Source organism: Momordica charantia (assembly GCF_013281855.1).
Source record: "Momordica charantia cultivar OHB3-1 chromosome 9 unlocalized genomic scaffold, Mcharantia_2.0 BLBB01000009.1, whole genome shotgun sequence".
Classification (NCBI taxonomy): Eukaryota; Viridiplantae; Streptophyta; class Magnoliopsida; order Cucurbitales; family Cucurbitaceae; genus Momordica; species Momordica charantia.
In genome coordinates this window covers 18,031,416-18,055,430 of record NW_028275167.1, presented here as the reverse complement: position 1 = coordinate 18,055,430, position 24,015 = coordinate 18,031,416, and the positions used below count along the sequence as shown (strand labels likewise).

The following is a 24,015-nucleotide window of genomic DNA, read 5'->3' as shown; positions in this document are numbered from 1 at the left end:
CGAAGCATTTTACAATAGTTGCATCTATACCTAGTACATCATTGAGGCTAAAAAAAGACTGTGTGATTTAGGACTTTCATATGAGTCCATACATGCTTGCAAGTATGATTGTATATTATTCATGAAAGAATATTCTAAATGTCAAAGTTGTCCAGTATATGGTGAACCTCATCATAAAAACAGTGATGGGAAAGCTTCACAAGTCCCCCAAAAAGTGTTACGACATTTTCCATTGATACCAAGATTGAAATGGTTCTTTTCTTCAAAACATTTCGCTTCTGAAATGAGGTGGCATAAAGAAGAACGAGTTGAGACAGAGGGTGTCTTATGACATCCAGCTGACGCTTTGCGGTAGAAGCATCTAGATAACACATTTCTTTGATTTGCTTCAAACCCACGAAATGTTCGTTTGGGACTAGCTTCAGATGGGTTTAATCTAGTTTGGGAATATGAGTAATTTGTATAGCATGTGGCCAGTGGTACTTATTTCATATAAGTTACCTCCTTGGAAGTGCATGAAGGAAAGTAATTTATTAATGTCATTGCTTATTCCTGGGTCTAAGTCACCTGGAAAAGATATCGACGTTTACTTACAGCCATTAATTGAAGAGTTGAAAGAGTTATGTGATACTAGGGTTCGTACTTACGATTGTGCAAGTGGTGAGTACTTTCAACTACACACAACTCTTTTATGGACTATTAATGACTTTCTAGCATATGGTGACTTGTCTGGATGGAGTACGAAGGGATACCAAGCATGTCTCATCTGTAAAGAGGACAATTCGTCTTTTCGAATAAGAAGCAAAATTTGTTCATGGGACATCAACGTTATCTTCCTCAAAATCATAGTTGGTGTGGGAATAGACTGCATGATGGAAAGTTAGAACGACGCCCCCCACCAATGTCAATGGATGAAGATGCGATTCTTCAACAAGTAAATACACTAAATTTTCCAAATTTTGGTAAGAATCCAACCAAACAAAAGAGTAAAAGAAAGCGAGATTTAAATTGGACGAAAAAAAGTATATTCTTCGAATTTCCCTATTGGTCGAAACTTATGTTAAGACATAAGTTGGATGTGATGCATATCGAGAAAAACATATGTGACAATCTAGTAGGAACTTTGTTAAATATTGATGGGAAAACGAAAGACATGATCAATGCGCGTTTGGATTTAGAAGATTTAAAAATTCGAAGAGATTTACACTTACAAAAAGAGGGGAATAAAGTTGTAAAACCACATGCTATGTATACATTGACTGCTGCTGAGAGGGTGAAGATTTGCAAATTCTGGAAATCAGATAAGTTTCCAGATGGATTTGTGTCAAATATATCGAGATGTGTGAGCGTAGAGGATGAGGGGTTGAAAACTTATGACTGTCATGTTTTGCTACAACGACTCTTACCGATTGTCATTCGAGCATACGTACCAAATTTTGTGGGTACGACTATCGTTGAGCTATGTAACTTCTTTCGTGATATATGTGCAAAGACAGTACACATCAATGATCTGGATCGATTGCAATCTGACATTATAATCATACTATGTAAGTTGGAGAGAATATTCCCACCAGCATTTTTTAATGTTATGATGCATCTTGCAGTTTACTTACCATACGAAACAATAATTGTGGGACAAGTTAGTTGCAGTTGGATGTACCCTATCGAGCGAAGTCTCCGAACCTTAAAACAATATGCACAGACGAAGAACAAAGCTCGTCTTGAGGGTTCAATAGTCGAATCATTCGTCATGAATGAATCGTTGACTTTCTGCTCATTGTATCTGAGTGGAATTGAAATGAGATTTAATAGAGATGAATGCAACAATGATACTATTGTCAGTTATAAAAATTGTGGACATTTTGACGTGTTCAGGCTAAGAACACATCCTTTAGGGGCATCAACTTTGAAAACATTATCCGTCATTGAAAGAAAAGTTGCATAGTGGTATGTACTGACAACTGTGCAAAGATAGAGTCGTATCGCGAGTAAGTTCGGCTTATGCTACGTTCACTTTAATTTCACACTTAGTACATGTAACACTAATATTGTTTTTCTCTTGGAATTGTAGTCAACATTTGAGCTGAATTCGAATTCTTGGAGATAATGTTCCAGCCCTATATGAACGACACAATACACAATTTCCTGATTGGTTAAAAAAAAGTTAATATTGATTTTTAGAGTTTGAATGTAGATGAACACAAAACGAAATCGCTAAGTATTTTGTTATGATCTATTACAGGTTTTGACATTACGGGAACAAGGCGAATTAAATGATGATCTTTATTCACTTGCGTTAGGGCCCTCACTAATTGCACGTTCATATAGTCGTTGTATTGTAAACAGACTACGCTTTTATAATATAGAACGCGATAGTCGTCGAAAGTGGGGTCATGGTGTGTGGATTAGAAGGGGATAACATGAACTTTTATGGTGTCTTGAGTGATGTTTGGGAGTTAGATTATGCTAAGGGGAGACGTGTCATACTTTTTAAGTGCAAGTGATTTGACACAGACTCTAAGAAGAATAGACTTCGAGTTGACTTAGGTTTTAAGTCGATTAATACGTCTAAGTATTTGTATGTCGACGACCCGTTAATTCTTGCTGGTCAAGCTCAACAAGTGTTTTATTTGGATGATCCCAAACTTGGTAATAATTAGAAAGTTGTGCAACATATTCTAAATAAACGTGTATGGGATATTCCAGAACAAGAAGACGTTGAAAATGATCAAATTTCTTTGTTAGAAGTAGGACATAGGATCGAAATAGATGAATCCACTCAAGATAGTTCATTGCATCGAGATGAAGTTGATTCTATTATCGTTGAGGGTCGAGAACAGTCCAATAGAAGCATAGATGCAAGTAATGTGGATGATTTTATAAATGACAAATCAGATGATATGGACGCGTCAGCTGATAATGATATAGATGATGTCGATGATGAGTACTATAGCGAATAAGTATTCCTCCATGTATGTCGATTTAAATATATGTTGGATAAATTATGCATCAAATTGATTTATGTTGAGTATTTGTTTTGTCAATATATAATACTTTTTGTTCGTTGCCTAAGTTCACAGAAAAATGAGACCAGACCAAGCAGGTCAGTTAGAGGCACACGTACAGGGTCGTGATCAACCACCAACAGACTCGCCTGTTCCGACTTTTCCTCCAAGTTCGTCAATTTAAATATATGTACAATAAATAAGTATGATTTACTATTTGGTAACATATAAATAGATAAAGTGTGCGAGGATATACTCGATTGATAGAGCTAGAAAATCAAGTTCGTGCAAGGAACGCAAAGGTAGATTTCGAATGTGACCACACAGTTAATAAACCAATATGTCCCATAGCCACCATATTCTCTATCGCGATCGGGGTACATACACGCGAACAAGTGAACCTAAAGGTTAATAAGTGGAGTGAGGTCAAAGAAATTAAGAAGAGGGCAATAATAACTCATCTCAAGATTTGAGATTAATTACTTAATATGTTTATAATTTTTTATGATGCAACAATAATAACACTTAAATATATGTTCGATGTTTTTTTGTTGTAGTGTCATTTCGATTTCAACGAATCAGATCGAGTTATGATGAAATTCATCAAGCATGAGATGAGATTGACACATAAGGCGTATAGGGCAAAATTGCACCAACATTACCTGAGTTATCCCACACCTGCGATTGCGCGCAACAATCCTCCGGAGCAGTTGTTGGCAAAACCAGACGAATGGAACATGCTGTGCGATAGGTAGGAGACGAATGAGTGGAAGGTCGTTTACAAATATAACTTATACTTCTTTTTTTAGAATTTATATTCAATATATATTCTCATTTTAGTTTTTTTTGTTAGCAAAAATCTAAAACCAACAAACGCAACAGGGCGAAGATGCCATTCAACTATCGTGCGAAGCTGAAGGCGTTTGCTATTATTGCAAAGGAGAATGTACAATACAATAATATATTTTTAGCCATATACTTATATTACTTAAGATCGATTATCAACAATTATGTGTTATCAATTGCAGAAAGAAGAAGATGGATGATTACGCTTGTTTACATGCGTAAAAAGAAGGTTTTAGATGCTGTTTTTACTATGTTTTAACTTTGTTTCGGACTTTTTCTCGGTCGTTTGAGTTCCAATTCATGCAAAATTCATATATGATGGTTTGTGGTTGGCTTATATTATATTTATGACATTTTAGGACCATTTGGGAGTGGAAACTAATCAAAAGACGGAAAAGTACCTCAGGAGGCGCCAGGCGCCTGCGTGCCTGCAGAAAAACTGGTTTTCTTCCAACTTTGCCCTTAATGAAACGCGTCTTCCAATGTGTTTTGGTTGTTCCAACCGATGCATACGTGTAGAAGAAGTGTTCCACTATCAGTTTGAGCACGATTTAGTCAGTCAAGGATGTTGGAAATGGGTGATTCACCATCGTTTTAGGACCTACCTAACCAATTCTGCACAGCTATAAATTCCAGCAGCTTCTCCACCAAAGTCATCAAGCCTTGCTTCCTTCTCTTGATCATTTTTAATGTTTCTTTGTTGCTTTCTAAGTACTTTTGAGTTGCTTTCATTAGTTGTTTTTGGTTTTTAAATCCCGAGCACTTTACATTCCTTTATTGAGCTTTGTTTTGTTTCCATTTGTACTTAGTTATTTTCTACTTATTCAAATATAAAAAAATTTAGCACTTTGCTTATCTTCCCTTTGCCTTTACTTTATTTTTAGTTAAGAGAGTTGTGTTTTTGGAGGAAAGAGCACGTGACACTCCCCCTTGCTTGAAAGAGAAGGGCGAAGCTCTCAATCCCAAGAAAAACTCTCCGTTAGTTAACTTTTGTTTTTCACACATGCATTCCAATTTCAACCATTTTACTTGCTGTATTTTCTTCAATATGTCTTTCTAAATTCTCGTCTCTAGCCCGGTTATGGATAGTTAGCCTTTTATTTCTAAAAAGGGTTGCTAAGAAGTAGTGTTTTTGCTTTCCACTCATTGCTCAACATGTTTTCCCAAAAAGTTAGGATTTAGAGAAGGCCACTGTAAGTCTTAACAAGTCAATACTGAAAAGGTTGCTTATTTGCATTGTTGAGTGGTTAAACCGAGGAGAGGAGCGCCTTAGACATAAGGGTTCCGCTTAAGTAGCCTAGACATAGGACCTTAACCCGAGGTTGCGACTATTTCCATCCTAAAACTAAGATATCTCTCATAATAGACATATTAGGGAATGTCTTAGAACTTTGAACTTGCTTAGACATAAGTCAAGTGAAAAGCGTAGTCGTTGGTTCCTAAAGTAAAATGCATATCGTCCTTAGCATATCCTTGATTCTTTGTTGGCTAACTTGAAGTAATTCGGGCTAGGTTTTACCATTATAAGACCAAATCCCAAATCCAAAACCATTATTTGTGACCACTTCCCATTTTACAAAAATTACTCATTTCAACGTTCACTGTTCATTAAAACTTTAGAGTTTGGAAATTATTTAGAAGTCCTTGAGGATCGGTACTTGGATACTCCATCCATTTTATATTACTCTGACAGGTGTGCGCTTGCATCTATAGAATTGTTACCACGCTTAGTGCGTGCATTCAGCAGAACGCCAGTCAAGTTTTTGGCACCGTTGCCGGGGACTTTAGTTTTAAAATTATTTTCAAATTCTTTTAGTTTTTATTTTTGTGAATTGTTGTTGGGTGTAATTTTCATCCACTGTTTTTGTTCTATATTTTTGGTCGTTTAACTCACAAGGGTAAGTTAAAGTGCATGAGCACAAGATCTTTTCTTCTACCCCTTGACCCTGAGATTGAGCGGACCCTTCGAAAAACACGAAAGGAGCAAAGACTTCGAAAACAACTAGAAAAGCAAAAAGAGAGAGAAGGTGAAATCAGTCCTGAAAGTGAGGTAGAGAGTACGAGCACATCAATGGCAGATATTCCACCGCGTGATCCGGTTAATCCACCTGCCGTTAACGGTAATATGAGGGATCATGCAAGAAATGATGAATTCAACCATATCCAGATGGCGGACAACGGAGATGTGGCAATGCGAGAATATGCCGCCACGGCTTTTCAGAACTTTGATTCAGGGATAGTCAACCCTATTCCAGCCCACGCAAACTTTGAGCTTAAACCAATGATGTTCCATATGTTGCAGACAATTGGACATTTTGGAGGGCAGGAACATGAGGATCCACATGATCATCTGAAATCATTCATTCAAATTGCAAATGCATTTCGATTACCTGGTATAACAGACGATGCTCTTAGACTAACACTTTTTCCATTTTCTTTGAAGGACCAAGCTAGAGCATGGCTCAATGCATTTCCACCGGGATCCATCACCACATAGGGGTCGTTAGTGGAGAAGTTCTTAACAAAATTCTTCCCACCTACTCGCCACGCTGATATCAGATAGGAGATCATATCCTTTAGATAGTATGATCGTGAACCTGTTCACGAGGCGTGGAAAGATTTAAAGAACTAATCACGAAATGTCCGAACCATGGGTTGCCGGCATGCATCCAGATAGAACATTTCTTTAGAGGTTTAGATCATCCTACTAAGATGATGCTAAACAATTATGCCAATGAAGCCTTTACAAAGAAGACATTCAACGAGATAGTCGACATCCTAAATGACTTAGCTTCACACAACGAACTATGGTGTTCGCAAAGATCTAGGGCAGCACCAAAGAAGCAAAATCCAGCTGGAGTTTTGGCTCTGGACATTGCCACCTCGATGCAAAAAAAGATGGTTACAATGAACCAGAGGCTGAAAGAGATGGCGTTGGGAATAAAAAATCCATTAGCCACGCTGATACAACCTGTGCAGTCGGATTATTGCACTTCTGCCCCTGTTTGCCAAGTCAACGATCTCATTTGTTCATTTTGCAGTGAAAACCATATTTATGATAATTGTCCACATAACCCTGCTTCCGTTTTTTATGTAGGACATGGGAACAATAGGAACTTTAACCCATATTCGAATAGCTACAACCCAGGTTGGAGGCACCACCCTAATTTCTCATGGGGAGGTCAAGGAGGTTCGAGCGGTTTTAATCAAGGGCAGAGCCAGCAGAACAAACAGCCCTATGTTCCACCTACACAGTAATACATCCCGCCATCGCAATAGCAGTACATTCAGAGAACACAGACTCCACCAGTTCAAAATAACAACTCAAATCTTGAGAATATGATGAAGGAGTACATGGCCCGAACCGACGCAGTGATACAATCCCAAGCGGCATCAATGAGGAATTTCGAGACCCAATTGGGACAACACACCAATGAATTAAAGAATAGACCACAAGGTTCTTTTCCAGGCCATACTGAATTACCAAAACGAGAAGGGAAAGAACAGTGCAAAGCTGTCACCTTCAGAAGTAGACTGGCATATGATGGACCAACAATGCCAACAACAGATATACAGATTCCGTCCACTGAACCAACTTTAAAGATACCAGAAAATCCAACAACACCAGAAAAAGAAAATATTAGAAAAGGTAATGAGGACACCCCGAGTGTTCCTCCACAGGTACAACCTTCTTTTACCCCTACTCCTCCGTTTCCAGAAAGATTAGTTAAGACAAATAATGATTCCCAATTTAGAAAATTTTTAGATATTTGAAAACAATTGCATATAAATATACCATTAGTAGATGCTCTAGAACAGATGCCAAATTATGCTAAGTTTTTGAAAGATATAGTTTCTAGGAAGAAAAAGATAGGAGAGCATGAACTGGTAGCCATGACAAAATGTAGTAGTGAAGCTGTAGGCAGCCCGCTACCCATAAAGTGTAACGATCCTGGCAGTTTTACCATTCCATGTTCCATAGGAGGAAAAAACTTAGGAAGGGCATAATGTGATCTAGGCGCTAGCATTAATCTTATGCCATTATCAGTTTTCAAATCTTTAGGCATAGGAGAAGCTAGACCTACTACGGTTACCCTACAACTAGCAGATAGATCTATCATAAGACCTGAGGGAAAGATAGAAGATGTTTTAGTCTAGGTGGACAAATTCATTTTCCCTGCGGACTTTATCATCCTAGATTGCGAGGCGGACTTAGACGTTCCCATTATTTTGGGAAGACCATTTCTAGCCACTGGGGATATAGTTTTTAATGTGAGGAAGGGAGAAATTACAATGAGGGTAAATAATGAAGAAGTTAAATTTAACGTTCTAGACGCCATGAAATTACCAGGAGACTTTGAAGAGTGCTCTGCTATAACTAACTTGAATCCTGTTATGTTTGATGAGTTTTATGACTTGTTAGTTACAGAGATTGAAGAAGAGCTTGATAAGATAGCAGAAGGACCAGAAGATGTGACTAATCCTGTTGAAAAAATACAAAAAGAAGAATGCAAGTCGTTACTTCCGTCCATAGTGCAACCACCCACTTTGGAGCAGAAGCCATTGCCGTCGCATTTGAAATATGCATATCTAGGGGATAACGACACTTTACCAGGTATTATAGCTTCCAATTTATCACCTACTAATGAATATTCTTTATTGCAGATTTTGGAGAAGCACAAAAAGGCCATTGGATGGACGATAGCAGATATCCGAGGGATAAGCCCGGCCTTTTGCATGCACAAAATTCTATTGGAAGAAGATGCTAAGAACTCTATTGAGAGTCAAAGGCGGTTGAACCCGAAGATGAAAGAGGTTGTAAGGAAAGAAATTCTTAAATGGCTTGACGCCGGTGTTATATACCCAATATCCGACAACAGCTGGGTAAGTCCAGTATAGTGTGTACCAAAGAAAGGGGATATAACCGTGGTGGCCAACGAGCAGAATGAGCTCATCTCAACCCGAACTGTGAGTGGGTGGAGAGTTTGCATTGACTATCGCAAACTCAACAAGGTAACGAAGAAAGACCATTTTCCTCTACCGTTTATTGACCATATGCTCGACCGTCTGACAGGTAAGGATTTCTATTGTTTCTTAGATGGATATTCGGGTTATAATCAAATTACTATTGCTCCAGAAGACCAGGAGAAGACAACATTTACGTGTCCGTATGGTACGTTCTCTTTCAGGCGAATGCCCTTTGGACTATGCAATGCACCCGCGACTTTTCAGAGGTGTATGATGGCCATCTTCTTTGACATGGTAGAAAATATTCTAGAAGTTTTTATGGATGACTTTTCTGTTTTTGGAAATACTTTTGACGCATGTTTAGTTAATTTGGAGAGAGTATTGGAGAGATGTGAACAAACAAACCTAGTCCTAAATTGGGAGAAGTGTCATTTCAGTGTACAAGTGGGTATTGTTTTGGGTCACAAAATTTCCAAGCAAGGAATAGAGGTAGACCACGCTAGGATAGACATCATTTCAAAGCTACCTCCTCCCACAAATGTTAAAGGGATTAGAAGTTTTTTAGGGCATGGGGCATTTTATCGCCGCTTTATAAAAGACTTTGCTAAAATTTCTAAACCCTTGTGTCAATTGTTGGAACATGATAGACCATTTATTTTTTATGATGACTGTTTAAAATCAGTTGAAATGTTGAAAGTTGGTTTAAGTTCAGCCCCTATAATTATCGAACCTAATTGGGATTTACCTTTCGAGCTCATGTGTGATGCTAGTGATTATGCAATAGAAGCTATGTTAGGACAACGTAAAAACAAGATCTTGCATCCTGTGTATTATGCTAGTAAGACTCTGACCGGTGCACAACTCAATTACACTACTACTGAAAAGGAACTGTTAGCAGTTGTGTTCGCCTTTGATAAGTTTAGGTCTTACTTGATAGGCACAAAAGTCATTGTTTTTACTAACCATTATGCTTTAAAATATTTATTTGCTAAAAAAGATTCGAAACCACGTTTGATACGGTGGATTTTGTTACTTCAAGAGTTTGATATTGAAGTTAGGGACAGGAAGGGTACTGAAAACCAAGTTGCTTATCACCTGTCTAGATTGGAATCCCCGCTCTGTGATGATGGAACTGTTATACATGAACAGTTTATTGACGAGCAACTCTTGCGAGTTGATTCAGTTCCGTGGTATGCCGATATAGCAAATTATTTGGTAAGTCAAATAGTTCCTTATGAGTTCAACAAGCAACAGGCAAAGAAATTTCTAAATGAAGTTCGATTTTATCGTTGGGATGAACCTTTTTTATATAAGCTAGGACCTGACAATATCTTACGCAGGTGTGTAGCAGAAGAAGGGCACGAGGCGATATTAGACGCTTGTCATATGTCTCCATATGGAGGACATTTTGCAGGACACAAAACCGCAGCCAAAGTTTTGCAAAGTGGGTTCTTTTGGCCCACTCTGTTCAAAGATGCACATACGTTTCCCAGGTTTGTGACAAATGCCAACGGACAGGTAATATATCTAAACGCCACGAAATGCCTCAAACCCCGAACCTTGAAATTGAAATATTTGATGTGTAGGGTATAGATTTTATGGGTCCATTTCCATCTTCTAATGGTAAGCTTTATATATTGTTAGCAGTAGATTATGTTTCGAAATGGATAGAAGCCATTGCAACTGCTACTAATGATTCTAAAGTTGTCATTCGTTTTCTGCAAAAGCACATTTTTACGCGTTATGGAACCCTGCGTTGTCTGATAAGCGATGAGGGGGCTCATTTTGTGAATAGGTCTATGCAAAAGTTGCTGGCTAAATACAATGTGCGTCATAGGGTTGCAACAGCATATCATCCTCAGTCGAATGGGTTAGCCGAAATATCTAATAGGGAGATAAAAAACATTTTAGAAAAAACTGTAAATCTTAACCGTAGGGATTGGTCTTTGAAGCTTGATGATTCACTTTGGGCATATAGGACAACATTTTAGACTCCCCTCGACATATCCGCCTATAGGCTAGTTTTTGGAAAAGCATGTCATTTTCCTCTTGAGCTAGAATATAAAGCATTTTGGGCTACTAAGAAATTAAATTTTGATTTGTCGGCTGCAGGTAAAGCGAGGACGTTACAATTGTTGGAATTAGAAGAACACAGGCAATTTTCTTATGAGAATGCTAAGCTGTTTAAGGAAAAAACTAAACAGTGGCATGATAGGCGTTTTCGACCGAACAATCTTCAAGAAGGTGATCTGGTTCTGTTATTCAATTCTAGGTTGAAACTTTTTCCTGGGAAACTTAAGTCTAGATGGTCTGGTCCCTTTAAAATTTTTAAAGTTTACCCATATGGGGCAGTGGATCTAGTTGATTCTAAGGGAAATATTTTTAAAGTAAATGGGCAGAGACTTAAGCCGTATTTTGGAGAACCAGTGGATAGAGGAAAAACCTCTATTCAACTTTCAGGTCAATCAATTTTTGCAAAAAATGTTTTTCCTTCTTATCCGTTTTTGAAAGAACAAAAGTAAAGGAAGGAAGTCTTTGTATCTTGTATTTTCTTTTTGTTTAATTATAAAAAGTTTTTCTTATTAAGAGAATGTTTTTGAAAACGTTGAAAAACAAAAAGAAAGAAAGAAAAAAAAACGTTGAAAAAATTTTACGCAGGCGCCTGGCGCCTGCCCTGTTTTTCCAGCAGTTCAAATTTCTTTTTCCTTCGTGATTTGGGTTTCATTTTTTGACTTTTATGGGTTTTATTTTGGGTCAAACATTAATCCTTTGTGATTTAAGTTTCAAATCTCTCCTCAAACTCAAAAATACTTCAATTCTTGTTTCCCTAATCTTATTTGGAATTCAAACTTATTTTTTCCTTTTAGGTTTAGGAAACCTAGTTGAACTTAAATCTCAATCCCTTTCCATTTAGGATTTAGTTTGGGGAAAGCTTTAAATAGATTCATTGCCTAAGCCTTGCACCTCCACACAAAAACCCACACACATCTTTTCTTCCCGTTTGTTTTTTTGGCAAAACCACTCCTTCTCCACCACTGTTTTCGATTTTCGGCCACAACCAAGAAGAAGCAGAAAATTCCAGCCTTTATTTCTTTCTATGGCTTCTTCTTCTCAACAAACTTCACTCCCTACTTCTCCTTCCCAAGCTCTTACACAACCTTCTATAATGGCTCCACATGGTTATGTAAATTTTCAGCAACTACCCACCCTTAATATACCTCAAAACAGTGAGTTTAGGGCTGAAAATCCTCAACAACCTCCTCCAATGATCAATCCGGGTATGTACCAATCGTTTATGTTTAACCCGGTTCCTTCCTATCATTTTCCCTTGTCCCAAATGCAAATTCCAGCTAGTGTTCATCCTTATGGAATGCCAAACCCATCTACTCTATTTCCTAGCCTTCCACCTTATTATGGAATGGGTCATTGGGTACCTCCACATAATTATGGGATGATTTCACCTAGGGTTCCCCCACCACCTCAACTTCCATTCCTAGAAAGAGGACCTCAAGCACCCCAATTGAACCCTAACATACTGAGTACCTTCAACATGGGACAACTAAAACCCTTAGAGCCTCCTAGGATGCCAATCCCAACCAATTTGCCAATGGATGCAGGAGTTGAACATGGAGGAGAGCAAGAGAAGAGCCATAGCCAGAGGCTAGAGCCCGGGGTTTCGATAGGGCAAAAGAGGAAGGGCAAGGAGGTGATGACGGACCCAGAAATTGAGGAAGATGGGAGTAGTAGGCGTCTGACGCCTAAGGATTCGTCTATGGAGAATAGGGATGAGGAGCAATTTTATTCATCTCCATTGATTATTACACCGGTAGATGGTAATGATGATTTTCTACTGGTTTCCCGAGGCAATTGTTCAAATATGCCGGAAACAGAGGATACCGAGAACGAAGTGGTGAGAACAGATACTCAGGAACCTTCCCCATTGGATACACCTACAGAAGGAGCATTTTGTAGTCACCAAGAGTTGCCTACTGGGGCAACTGGATCTACCCCGTTGGCAACGGATGAGTACGTCACACCGATGGCCACTCTACCCGGGGTAAGGGATGCTCACACTATTCCTTCTAATGCAGTTAACCCGCTTGGGTGTGATACAGGTAGATCCAAGGTTGGGGAGAATAGTACTCAAGAACCTACCAGCGAAGAAGATCCTGAGGACACGCAGACGATAAAGGAAATGTTCCAATACAAGAGGCGAAAGAAAAAGAGTTCAAAACGTCGTGCAATTCAGGCTAAGAAGCTGACAGTGCCCATGAATGAACCTAAAACTCGAGCTGCGAAAGCTAAAGCAGCTGAAGCTAAGAAGAAGGTAGTGGCACCTGGGCCAGTTGATACAATCGAACTGGACTTGTCTGAGGGAGAGGAGGTCGAGACGAAATGGAACGCGGCAACTTTAGCCACTCGAACTTCCTTAATGAAATCCCGTAAGATTATGACAGAATTGGGATTCGACCTCACTCTAGGAGATGTGCCTGATGATTGGAGGGAGACCGCTAGAGATAAAGAATGGAGACCACTCATTCAGCCCATACAATGTGAGGCTTTGGAGTTTGTCGGAGAGTTCTACGCTGCTGTCCATCCCCAGTCCCATATAGCCATCGTGCGTGGGAAGGAAATACGGTTTGATGCCACTCAGATCAACCACACCTTCAACATTAAGAATATCAGAGATGCTGTCGGCAATAAGATGTTAGTGACTCCGACTCTAGAACAGCTTGATGAGGCTTTAGAATGTGTTGGGAAGCCCTCTGCCACTTGGGATTTGACTACTCATGGCAAGGTACAACTAAAACCCGAGGATGTTTCCCTAGCTGCTGCAGGATGGTTATACATAGTCAAAAACAGAATTCTGCCAACAGAGCATGATAAGCATGTCACTCAGGATAGGGCACTGCTGGTTTATGTCATGCTAAAGGGCATAGATGTGAATTATGGAGAATTGATCAATACCAGTATCCATGAGTGTGCCCACCGGACACGTGGTAAGCTTTATCACCCACGCTTGATCACTTCTTTATGCTTGCGACAAGGTGTGCAGCTCCCTGAGGATCAAATTAAGAGAGATGCCCCAATTGTGGAAGAGAAGAATATTCGGCGTATTATCGCACATGCGTTAAAAAGAAGGGAAGGTACTGGGACGTCTCCTACATCGGAGATCCGTCGTGTTCGAGAGGAGAACCAACAGCTGTGAGATCAGGTTCGAGCAGTCGTGCAACATATCTACAACTTGAGGGCTTCATTGGATTTTGCGGTTTTACCTTCATGGCCTCCAGCGCTAGCTGCTATCCTTGGTCATCCATCTTCCAGTACCGACACTGATCCTAGTCCACAACCTCCGACTTCATGAAGGGGAGGTTCTTTCTTTGCTATTTTTTTTGTGTATTACTCTTTTGGTTAATGACGTAGTTTGCATATTTTAGCATTACTACGCATGTTTTTTTTTGTATTGATTATGTTTCGAGCTCAGTTGAAGTATGTATAAATTAATATCGTTTATCTTCTGATCACTTAAAGTATGCCTTCACTTAACCTTAGTTTAGCTTTTCACATGCCTACTTTGAAGCATCTGTGTTGTGCATGTGATTTCATGTCAATGATGATTCTAAGAGATTGTTGAGTTTTCTGTTCTATGCCTGACTAAGCTTTGAGCTATTTCCTTCGTTTATGTGATAAACTTATTTTCTTTTATGTCTTTTTGATCTTTACAAACTTTAAGCTTTTTCTTTGCCCCTATATAGGAAGTCCTTGTCCTTTTTACTGTTAAGCATTTTTCATCAGATGCAAAAGTCTTTTCCCAGTGAGGACACTGTCTCTCTTAAGTTTGGGGGGGACAGTCGTTGTCTCAGTCATTGTTTCAGAAAAATAAAGTGTTATTTATATTTGAAAAATCATGATATTTTCTTTTGAAAAAGAGTCAGTTGGAAAGAAAGAAAGTGTTGAAAAGCACTTAGCTTAAAAAAAAAAGAAGAAAAAAAAAGTTGCAAAAGAGTAAAAAGAGTCTTGTTCAGAGAAAATAAGAGTGGGGAAAAGACTTGTGTTAGAAAGAAAAGAGTGGTAAAAACAATGAGAGTTAAAGAAAATGTATTTATGATTTTCGAGTCCTACTGTAGACACCCATTTAGTTTTAGGTTGGGTGTTGACTTTGAAAATAGCAGTAAGGATGGTGATAAGTGGCTTCGTGTTTCTCATTGTCGTCATCTTATGACCTAGCTGTTAGTTTCAAAGTCTTTCTACGAGTAGCTGTGGTTGAAACCGATGTTAGTGTGTGGAAACCTCAGGGGCTAGTAGCCGGTCTTTCAGATGTAAAAGTCTTAATGTAAGAAGTGAGTGTGCAGATTCCTTAGGGGTATTTGAAAACGTTTTCTGTTTTTTAAAGGAAAAAGGATTTTGAAAGAGAAGGTTTTTATCATTTCAAACTTGGTTTATAGTGACTAAGCTTACAAAGGCAATAGAATGGTAGGCTTTGACATCTTTTCCCTGAGACAATTTATGATTGAACATCTCGGTTGCTTTTGCTCTACCTTGTCCATGTGTTAGAAAGCTGATTAAAGTTGCTAAGTTTTGCTTGAGGACAAGCAAAAAGTTAAGTTTGGGGGTGTGATTACGCTTGTTTACATGCGTAAAAAGAAGGTTTTAGATGCTGTTTTTACTATGTTTTAACTTTGTTTCGGACTTTTTCTCGGTCGTTTGAGTTCCAATTCACGCAAAATTCATATATGATGGTTTGTGGTCGGCTTATATTATATTTATGACATTTTAGGACCATTTGGGAGTGGAAATTAATCAAAAGAAGCAAAAAGACGGAAAAGTACCTCAGGAGGCGCCAGGCGCCTGCGTGCCTGCAGAAAAACTGGTTTTCTTCCAACTTTGCCCTTAATGAAACGCGTCTTCCAATGCGTTTTGGTGGTTCCAACCGATGCATACGTGTAGAAGAAGTGTTCCACTATCAGTTTGAGCACGATTCAGTCAGTCAAGGATGTTTCAAATGGGTGATTCACCATCGTTTTAGAACCTACCTAACCAATTATGCACAGCTATAAATTCCAGCATCTTCTCCACCAAAGTCATCAAGCCTTGCTTCCTTCTCTTGATCATTTTTAGTGTTTCTTTGTTGCTTTCTAAGTACTTTTGAGTTGCTTTCATTAGTTGCTTTTGGTTTTTAAATCCCGAGCACTTTACATTCCTTTTTTGAGCATGGTTTTGTTTCCATTTGTACTTAGTTATTTTCTACTTATTCAAATATATAAAAATCCAGCAATTTTCTTATCTTCCCTTTGCCTTTACTTTATTTTTAGTTAAGAGAGTTGTGTTTTTGGAGGAAAGAGCACGTGACACTCCCCCTTGCTTGAAAGAGAATGGCGAAGCTCTCAATCCCAAGAAAAACTCTCCGTTAGTTAACTTTTGTTTTTCACACATGCATTCCATTTCAACCATTTTACTTGCTGTATTTTCTTCAATATGTCTTTCTAAATTCTCATCTCTAGCCCGGTTATGGATAGTTAGACTTTTATTTCTAAAAAGGGTTGCTAAGAAGTAGTGTTTTTGCTTTCCACTCATTGCTCAACATGTTTTCCCAAAAAGTTAGGATTTAGAGAAGGCCACTGTAAGTCTTAACAAGTCAATACTGAAAAGGTTGCTTATTTGCATTGTTGAGTGGTTAAACCGAGGAGAGGAGCGCCTTAGACATAAGGGTTCCGCTTAAGTAGCCTAGACATAGGACCTTAACCCGAGGTTGCGACTATTTCCATCCTAAAACTAAGATATCTCATATAATAGACAAATTAGGGAATGTCTTAGGACTTTGAACTTGCTTAGACATAAGTCAAGTGAAAAGCGTAGTCGTTGGTTCCTAAAGTAAAATGCATATCGTCCTTAGCATATCCTTGATTCTTTGTTGGCTAACTTGAAGTAATTCGGGCTAGGTTTTACCATTATAAGACCAAATCCCAAATCCAAAACCATTATTTGTGACCACTTCCCATTTTACAAAAATCACTCATTTCAACGTTCACTATTCATTAAAACTTTAGAGTTTGGAAATTATTTAGAAGTCCTTGAGGATCGATACTTGGATACTCCATCCATTTTATATTACTCTGACAGGTGTGCGCTTGCATCTATAGAATTGTTACCACGCTTAGTGCGTGCGTTCAGCATAACGCCAGTCAAGGGAGGTGACTAATTTTCTGAAATTGATTTGTTCAGGAAGACGAGATACTCTGACACTAAAGGTTGGGTCGAAGGAGCGGAGACAGCTTACGTAAGTTTACAAATCTTATAGCAATTAACTTCAAATTACGCATTGAATTTTATGTGTAAACATTTTGTTCTTTTTGAAATATGTATGCAGCTAGACATGATGCGTATTAGAGAAGCATCTATGCAAGACGGAGGTGAACCGATACCAGACCTAGAAGTATTGGAGACAGTTCTTGGTTATCGTTCAGGCTACGTTAAGAGTGCTGCTTGGGGCCCGAAACCCAAGTCTCGTAGAGGTTCTGCTTCAGGTGTACCATCTTCACAATGGGAAGAAGAGCTGTCACAAGAAAAATATACTCTAAGAGAAGAATTTCAAGACCATCTCACACAGAAAGACAAAGAGCTCGAGGATCGTCTTTCTCATAAAGACAAGGAGTAAGATGAGCGTCTCGCAGCCAAAGATTCTGAGATTATGGGTCTACGTGATGAAATGTCAGATTTGAGATCAATGGTGCTACAACTTATGAGTCAGTCTCGTGGAGCCAACTCGTCAAAATAGGTACGTCCACGTAGAGTGTTGTTAAAATTCAATAACCATAAATGTGGCTATCCTGCAGTTATGGTAGCCATTTAGAACATGTATTATGAATGTTTATGTTTGAAGTATTTTTGGATGATTTTGGTGAATCTGTGAAGTGAATTGGTGAGTGCATGTTTGAAGTGTTTTAGATATTAATAGCAAGTGAATTGTCTGAGAAGTGAATCTTTGAACTGAATTGGTACGTCAAGTATGGTGTTGTTAGAATTCAATAACTGTAAATGTGGCTATCCTACAGTTATGGTAGCCATTTAGAACATATGTCATGTATAGTTTAGCTACGTTTATGTATAATGTGGTTTTGGATGATTTTGTTGAATTGTGAAATGAATTGATGATCGTGGATGTTTTATATAATAGAAGCAAGTTGTGAGAATTTAAAGTTTGAAGATTAATTTTTCTTAACTTTGGGGAGTTTTGTACGTACTTTTCCTTTAGTTTGTATAATTTGGATTGAAGTTAATGAGTTATATAGAAAAGAGAGTTGTGTGTGTGTTTTGATAGTGAGACTAAGTTTTGTGCACTTTAAGTTTGTTTTGGAGAGTTTTTACTGGCTTTTAATATATGAAAGTGTTTGGGGGGAGGGGGGTGGGGGCAGTTATTAAGTGTTTTTGGATAACGTTGTTGAATTTTAAGTGAATTGTGATAGAGTTTGTGTGAATATTTTTTAGACTTAGTGAGAGTAAGTTTTGTGAATTTGAAAGTTGTTTTAATGAGTTTTTGTTAACTTTTAATGCCTATTTTGAGTTCGTGCATATGAAGTGAGAATAACATTTTTAGTTCATGGCATGTAGAAAGCTTGAATGTTTAGTTTGACATGTGGAATGAGTTAGAATTGGAAGTTTGTTTGAATGGAAGTGGTGAGTTATTCAGAGTTTTTGGATAACGTTGTTTAATTTTAAGTGAATTGTGATAGAGTTTGTGTGCATGTTTTTTAGACTTAGTGAGAGTAAGTTTTGTGAATTTGAAAGTTGTTTTAATGAGTTTTTGTTAACTTTTAATGCTTACTTTGAGTTCATGCATATGAAATGAGAATAACATTTTTAGTTCATGGCATGTAGAAAGTTTGAATGTTCAGTTTGACATGTAGAATAAGTTAGAATTGGAAGTTTGTTTGAATGGAAGTGGTGAGTTAACTTGTGGAAGTGTTTGTTAACATAAGTTTATTTGTTATTTATTTTTTCAGGTTCGTTCCATTTCTGTATCGAAAGCTTCTGAAAAAGTTGATTATCTCTCATGAAGAATTTGATGATATGAGACATTTTCATACGTTTAGGTTTTTTATTTTGGGACTTCTTAGAATATATTGTTTAATTTAAGTTTACTTTGTAAAACTAATTTTTATTTAATATTGTAAAGTTTTATATGAAATTCAATCTATGACATTTAGGTTTATTGTTGAAAGAGAGAGAGAGAGAGAGAAAAAATAAAATAAAATCGACGACGAAACCAGCATTTGGTCGCTGAAGGTCAGCTTTTTCGTCGCCGAAGGCTATATAACGCCCCAGGATTTTCAACATCCAAGACAGAGACCGTTACTATAACTACCTAAAAATCCCACTTAAACAAGAGAAATAAACTACTAGCAACAATAAGTGATGACAAAAATCTCACCACGCTACCACTGCACTACTCGGATTCGAACACTCACGATAACAAGGCTACTTTTTATTCCACAATTCCACCGAACACTTTATTAACCTTAAAATACTCATTCTCACAATTCAACAATTAAACAAAACTTAAACTCTTTAAGGAAAAGAGAATCCCAACCTATAACATATTTGATTATGCATAAAGTAACTCTGGTTCATAACAAAACTCAGCAAATCTTGCTATTAAGTATAAACCACAACTCTAACTATCCTATCCAAAAGAAAATTAACTACGTAGCACTCTAAGGTCTTTCCGATCAAGCCTCCTCCTTGCCATCACCAATCCTATGAATGACCCCGTTACCTGCAAAATCTGGAGGGAAAAAGAGGGTGAGTACAACCACAGTACCCAGTAAGCAGCCCTTATCTGAAGGGTCACGCACAAACAACATGCTTATCACAGAAAGTTCCACGATATGCATAACAAATTATCATGCTCATTAAAACAACATGTTATACATAGGTGGAACACAATCTTGACTTAAACATACATCTACATGCCAAACTCAAGTTCCACACCATAAACCTTCCCAGAGTCTGTAGCTCTTTATAAACTTTATTCCTCCAAGACTTACTCTTTCGAGTCATGTCGACCCCTTACCATTTTACCTAGCGCCTCGACACTACTCTACGATGTTTGGCGTTCGACTCTTGACCATTTTACCCAAGGCCTCGAACTGTTGCATTGACCCTTGACTATTTTACCCAAGGTCTCGATGACCTCGCAACGTATTGTCCCTTGACCGTTTCTACCCAAGGCCCCAATACTTGTCTACCAACCCGACTCATTGCATCGACCCCCGACCATTTTACCCGAGGTCTCGACACTTGTCTTATCCAAACCTTGATGTATTGATCAACGACCATTTTTTACCTGAAGCCTCGATACACAACTAGTGACGTATCGACCCCCTGGTCCCGATATTCACCCATTCAGTTCAACAAAACAACTCTTACACACAAATCCTACAATATGCCTTTTATGTCACACCTCAAACATCAAACATCACACAATATTCCATTATGCAATGTATCCAATACATACATAGCTCCTTTCAACTCACAATGATTCAGCAACACAACCATATTTGTTTCTCCACATTTAGCATGGTTCAGACTCAAAAAGCAAATCTAGCATTCATGTTCCAAACAAGCTTTATCGTCTAAACATTGAGCTTTCAAGAGATCATTCCAAACAGTATACCATAACAACGACAATATGATTCAAAGAAGAAAATCACAGCTTATAAGCACATCCAGTCAAGACACATCAACAATCCCATGATACTAAACAATACTATATACATCATATCAAACTATAACGTATCTATAATAGAAATCAATACATTAGCTACCTTTGGGAACACAAGCTCGCAAGCACACGTAATCAAGTATCACACTTACTCACAATGATAAACACGAATTTCAAATAATTTATCATCCACTACCGATATTGATAGTAAAAAGAATGTAAATCAACTAAGTCATACAGGCAACAAAGCGACAACACATATATCATACAACAAACATCCCTCCAAGTAAGAATTACTTACCCACTCCCAACGTTCCTAATTTTCGCTTTGACTCAATACCAGGGCATTCAAATAAAAAAAAAACAGTTTCACTCATAAAAAACAATTCTAAGAAGGGTTCAAAGGGTCTGTTACCACAAAAACAAATCCGTTTGAGTGCAGGTAACTCATATCTTACACGAGCAAGGGTGGGTAACGTAAATCGAGCTTCGAACGGGTGTGGGTAAGCACGGAACACCATGAAACTACTGCTGTCCATGTTTTGCAGTAGTGAAATGCGGCGAAACTGCTTTAAACGACTTCGTTTAGCTGTTTATTAACACAAAACAACTTCGTTTAGTATGAGTAACTCAAATCTAACTCAAGCAAGATGGGTAATGTGAATCGGGCTTCGAATGGGTGTGGGTAAGTGCCAAACACCACGAAAGGATGTTGTTTGTGTTTTACAGCAGCAGGGCGTGCCAAAACCATCGTAATATGTCGTTGGTCATTACAAAAGGGTGTGGGTCACCCAACCTAAGCTACTACAAGTTGTGGACTAACAACGGAACACCGAGACACCACCACATGCTGCAAAAATGTTGCTGCACTGCCCAGTTCGCTGCCAACCCAATCAAAACGCCGCCAGGCGCACCGAAGCTATGCGCCGTCGTTCGCCAGAGTGGGTGCCGCTGATCGTCGAAGGTTGTCAGTGGTCGTCGGAGGAGGGTGGGCGGTTGGGTGAAGGAGGATGACAAAAAATAATGGTGGGGGAGAAGGCTATTCACGTGAAAGAGTGGGAGAGGAGAAATAAATAAATAAAACAATGTGGGTTAGGGTTTTGTTTCTCCTTTGTTTTCCTTTTTTTTTCTTTGTTCTACTCCTTTTGATTTAGAATCCAAAAGCCCAAAACCCAATTTTTTTTTTTAAAAAAAAAGCCCGTCGGTGAAACTAAAAATCTAATTTTCTTTAAAAGTAACGGTCTTCAAAAGAAAATCTCAAGCGAAACAGCTACCTCTAGAAATAAATTATAATCCTTTATGTTAATAGAAATCCCGCTCTTAAAATGATTTGGTTAAAATAATTAATTTTCAAGACCCAACAATAAAATCCAAAAGTGAATTAAATTTCCAAAATTTTTGGTTAAGATTTAATAAAAAATCTCTTAAAAGATTTTGAAAACTTAATTCATCTTAATCTAACAAAATTAAACTTTAGGTTCTAATTTACCCAAACCTAGAACTCTAAAATTAGAAAATCCAAGAATTTAACTTATCCAAAAGGGAGAAGTTCAAGGGCACAAAGTAACTCTTAAAATAACTTAGCCAGAGAATCGGGGGCGTTACAGCTACCTTCGGAGACGAAAACGAATTTCGTTGCTGAAAGTGTCTTCTGCGACCAAATCCATTTGGTCACTGAAGCTAGATTTGGTCGCCGAAAGCTATTTTCGTCCCCGAAACCCTCTCGAGACCGAGCAACGGTGACGATTGAGGCGACGACTTATTTTCGTCACCAAATGTTTTTGGGGACGAATTTTGACCTCTTAGAGACGAAATTTGTCGTCGCCGAAACCCTGAATTCTTGTGGTGTATGTTTCGGCCTCTTTAGAACTATCGCAACAGGAAATTTAGTGACGTTTTCTGAGGCAGTTTGCTTGATGGGAAGGGAGCCCACATTTGGAGTTGGGTACAAAACTATATTTTGCAATTTTCAGAATCCAATTCTAAAGTAGCAGCAGTCGAAGGGACGAAGGTACCTCGTAGAGATGGCCATTCGAAACGACCAGATTGGTGTCCTCCCAGCGTTAATAACCTGGAACTCAATTCGGATGTGGTCGATAGAACAAACTCGAAGACGGTAGGGTTTGGGGTGGTCATTAGAGATGAGAGAGGTGAGGTGTATCTTACTTTTATGCAGAAAATCAACAGTGTCTTTGAACCCGATGAAGCGAAAGCACCAGCGATTCGTGAGACCTTGGCTGTGGCGTTAGCAACAGGATTCAGCCAATTAATTGTGGGAATCGACTCTTTGCGTGTTTTCCACCTAATTGAAACAAACAGGGATGATCGTTCTCTGTTAGGCATGCTTGTGTCTGAAATTATTCATCTTTCAAAGTAGCTAAGAAAGGTTCGCTTTACTCACCGCGGTCGGGGGGGGAGGGGGGAACAAACGCGCTCATGAAGTGGCGAAGGTGGTAGTGGATGGTCAGATCGCTGGCGTTTGGTTGGAGGAAGCTCCGGACCCGTTGCTTGGTGTTCTGAGGAAGGACCTCCGACACTCTTTGGATAAAGGGCATTGGGGTAGATAATGTGTAACGCCCCGCGTTACTCAGGTTAGTTTACCCTCGAGTCTCGAGGCCTCCTTTCTTAGAAATCTATTTTTATTTAATTTAATTGTTTCATTTCATTTTATTTCGAGCTGCTGCGGTAATTGTTATGAGTGTTGATGTGTACTTACGTATCTAATTATTGTTTAACGAGGAAATTGTTTTCTCTACAATTCTTTTGGTTCGTTGGGCCCAAATTAAGTATCTGGGTAACTGGGTCTTCCTTGTTTTAAAACAAGAGGGAGAAGGAAAAACCCTAGCCCAAGTGGGTCCCTTCTTTGTAAAAACAAAAGAAAGGTAAGGAGAAAACCCTAGGCCCCAAAATCCCTCCCATTCGTGAAGCACCTCTATTTCCCCCATTTTAGTTTTCGTTTTTTTTCTCCTACCGGCGCCTCAACCCTCCCCGAAGCACTCGACGGACGGCGACCTCCGACGTAGCGGCTTACCTTCTCCGGTTGACAGCAGCAGGCGGCGCGGCAGACAACGGCGGCGGGCGACTCCAGGCAGCGGCGGTGCGCGACGTCGAGCAGCAACGGGTGCACGGTTTTCCGGCAGCAGCAGGCGCGCGCGGGTGTCGGGCAGCAGCGGTGTGCGGGCGTCGGGCAGCAGCGGCGCCCGGGTGTCGGGCAGCAGCGGTGGTGCGTGGATTTCGGTAGCAGCGGGTCGTGGCTCGGGTCCTTGCTGCACACAGCGTCGTGTGTATCGTTTTGGTGAGTTTTTACTGCTAAAATAGTCCGGACAACAGCAGTTTCCGATCTCGGCGCCTACCCATAACCATTAGAGGCTCGATATACGCAACCCACATTTATTCGAGTTAGGCCTGGGTTACCCGCACCAATACGAAGTCGATTTTTGCGGTAATGGACATTACAACATCTCTTAGAATGAA

The 24,015-nt window shown here is 39.0% G+C and overlaps 1 pseudogene; it reads left to right on the top strand.

The window, feature by feature from the left end:
- Positions 1-283: 283 nt before the first annotated feature.
- On the top strand, positions 284-22,918 carry LOC148209116 (uncharacterized; annotated as a pseudogene).
- Positions 22,919-24,015: the final 1,097 nt, after the last annotated feature.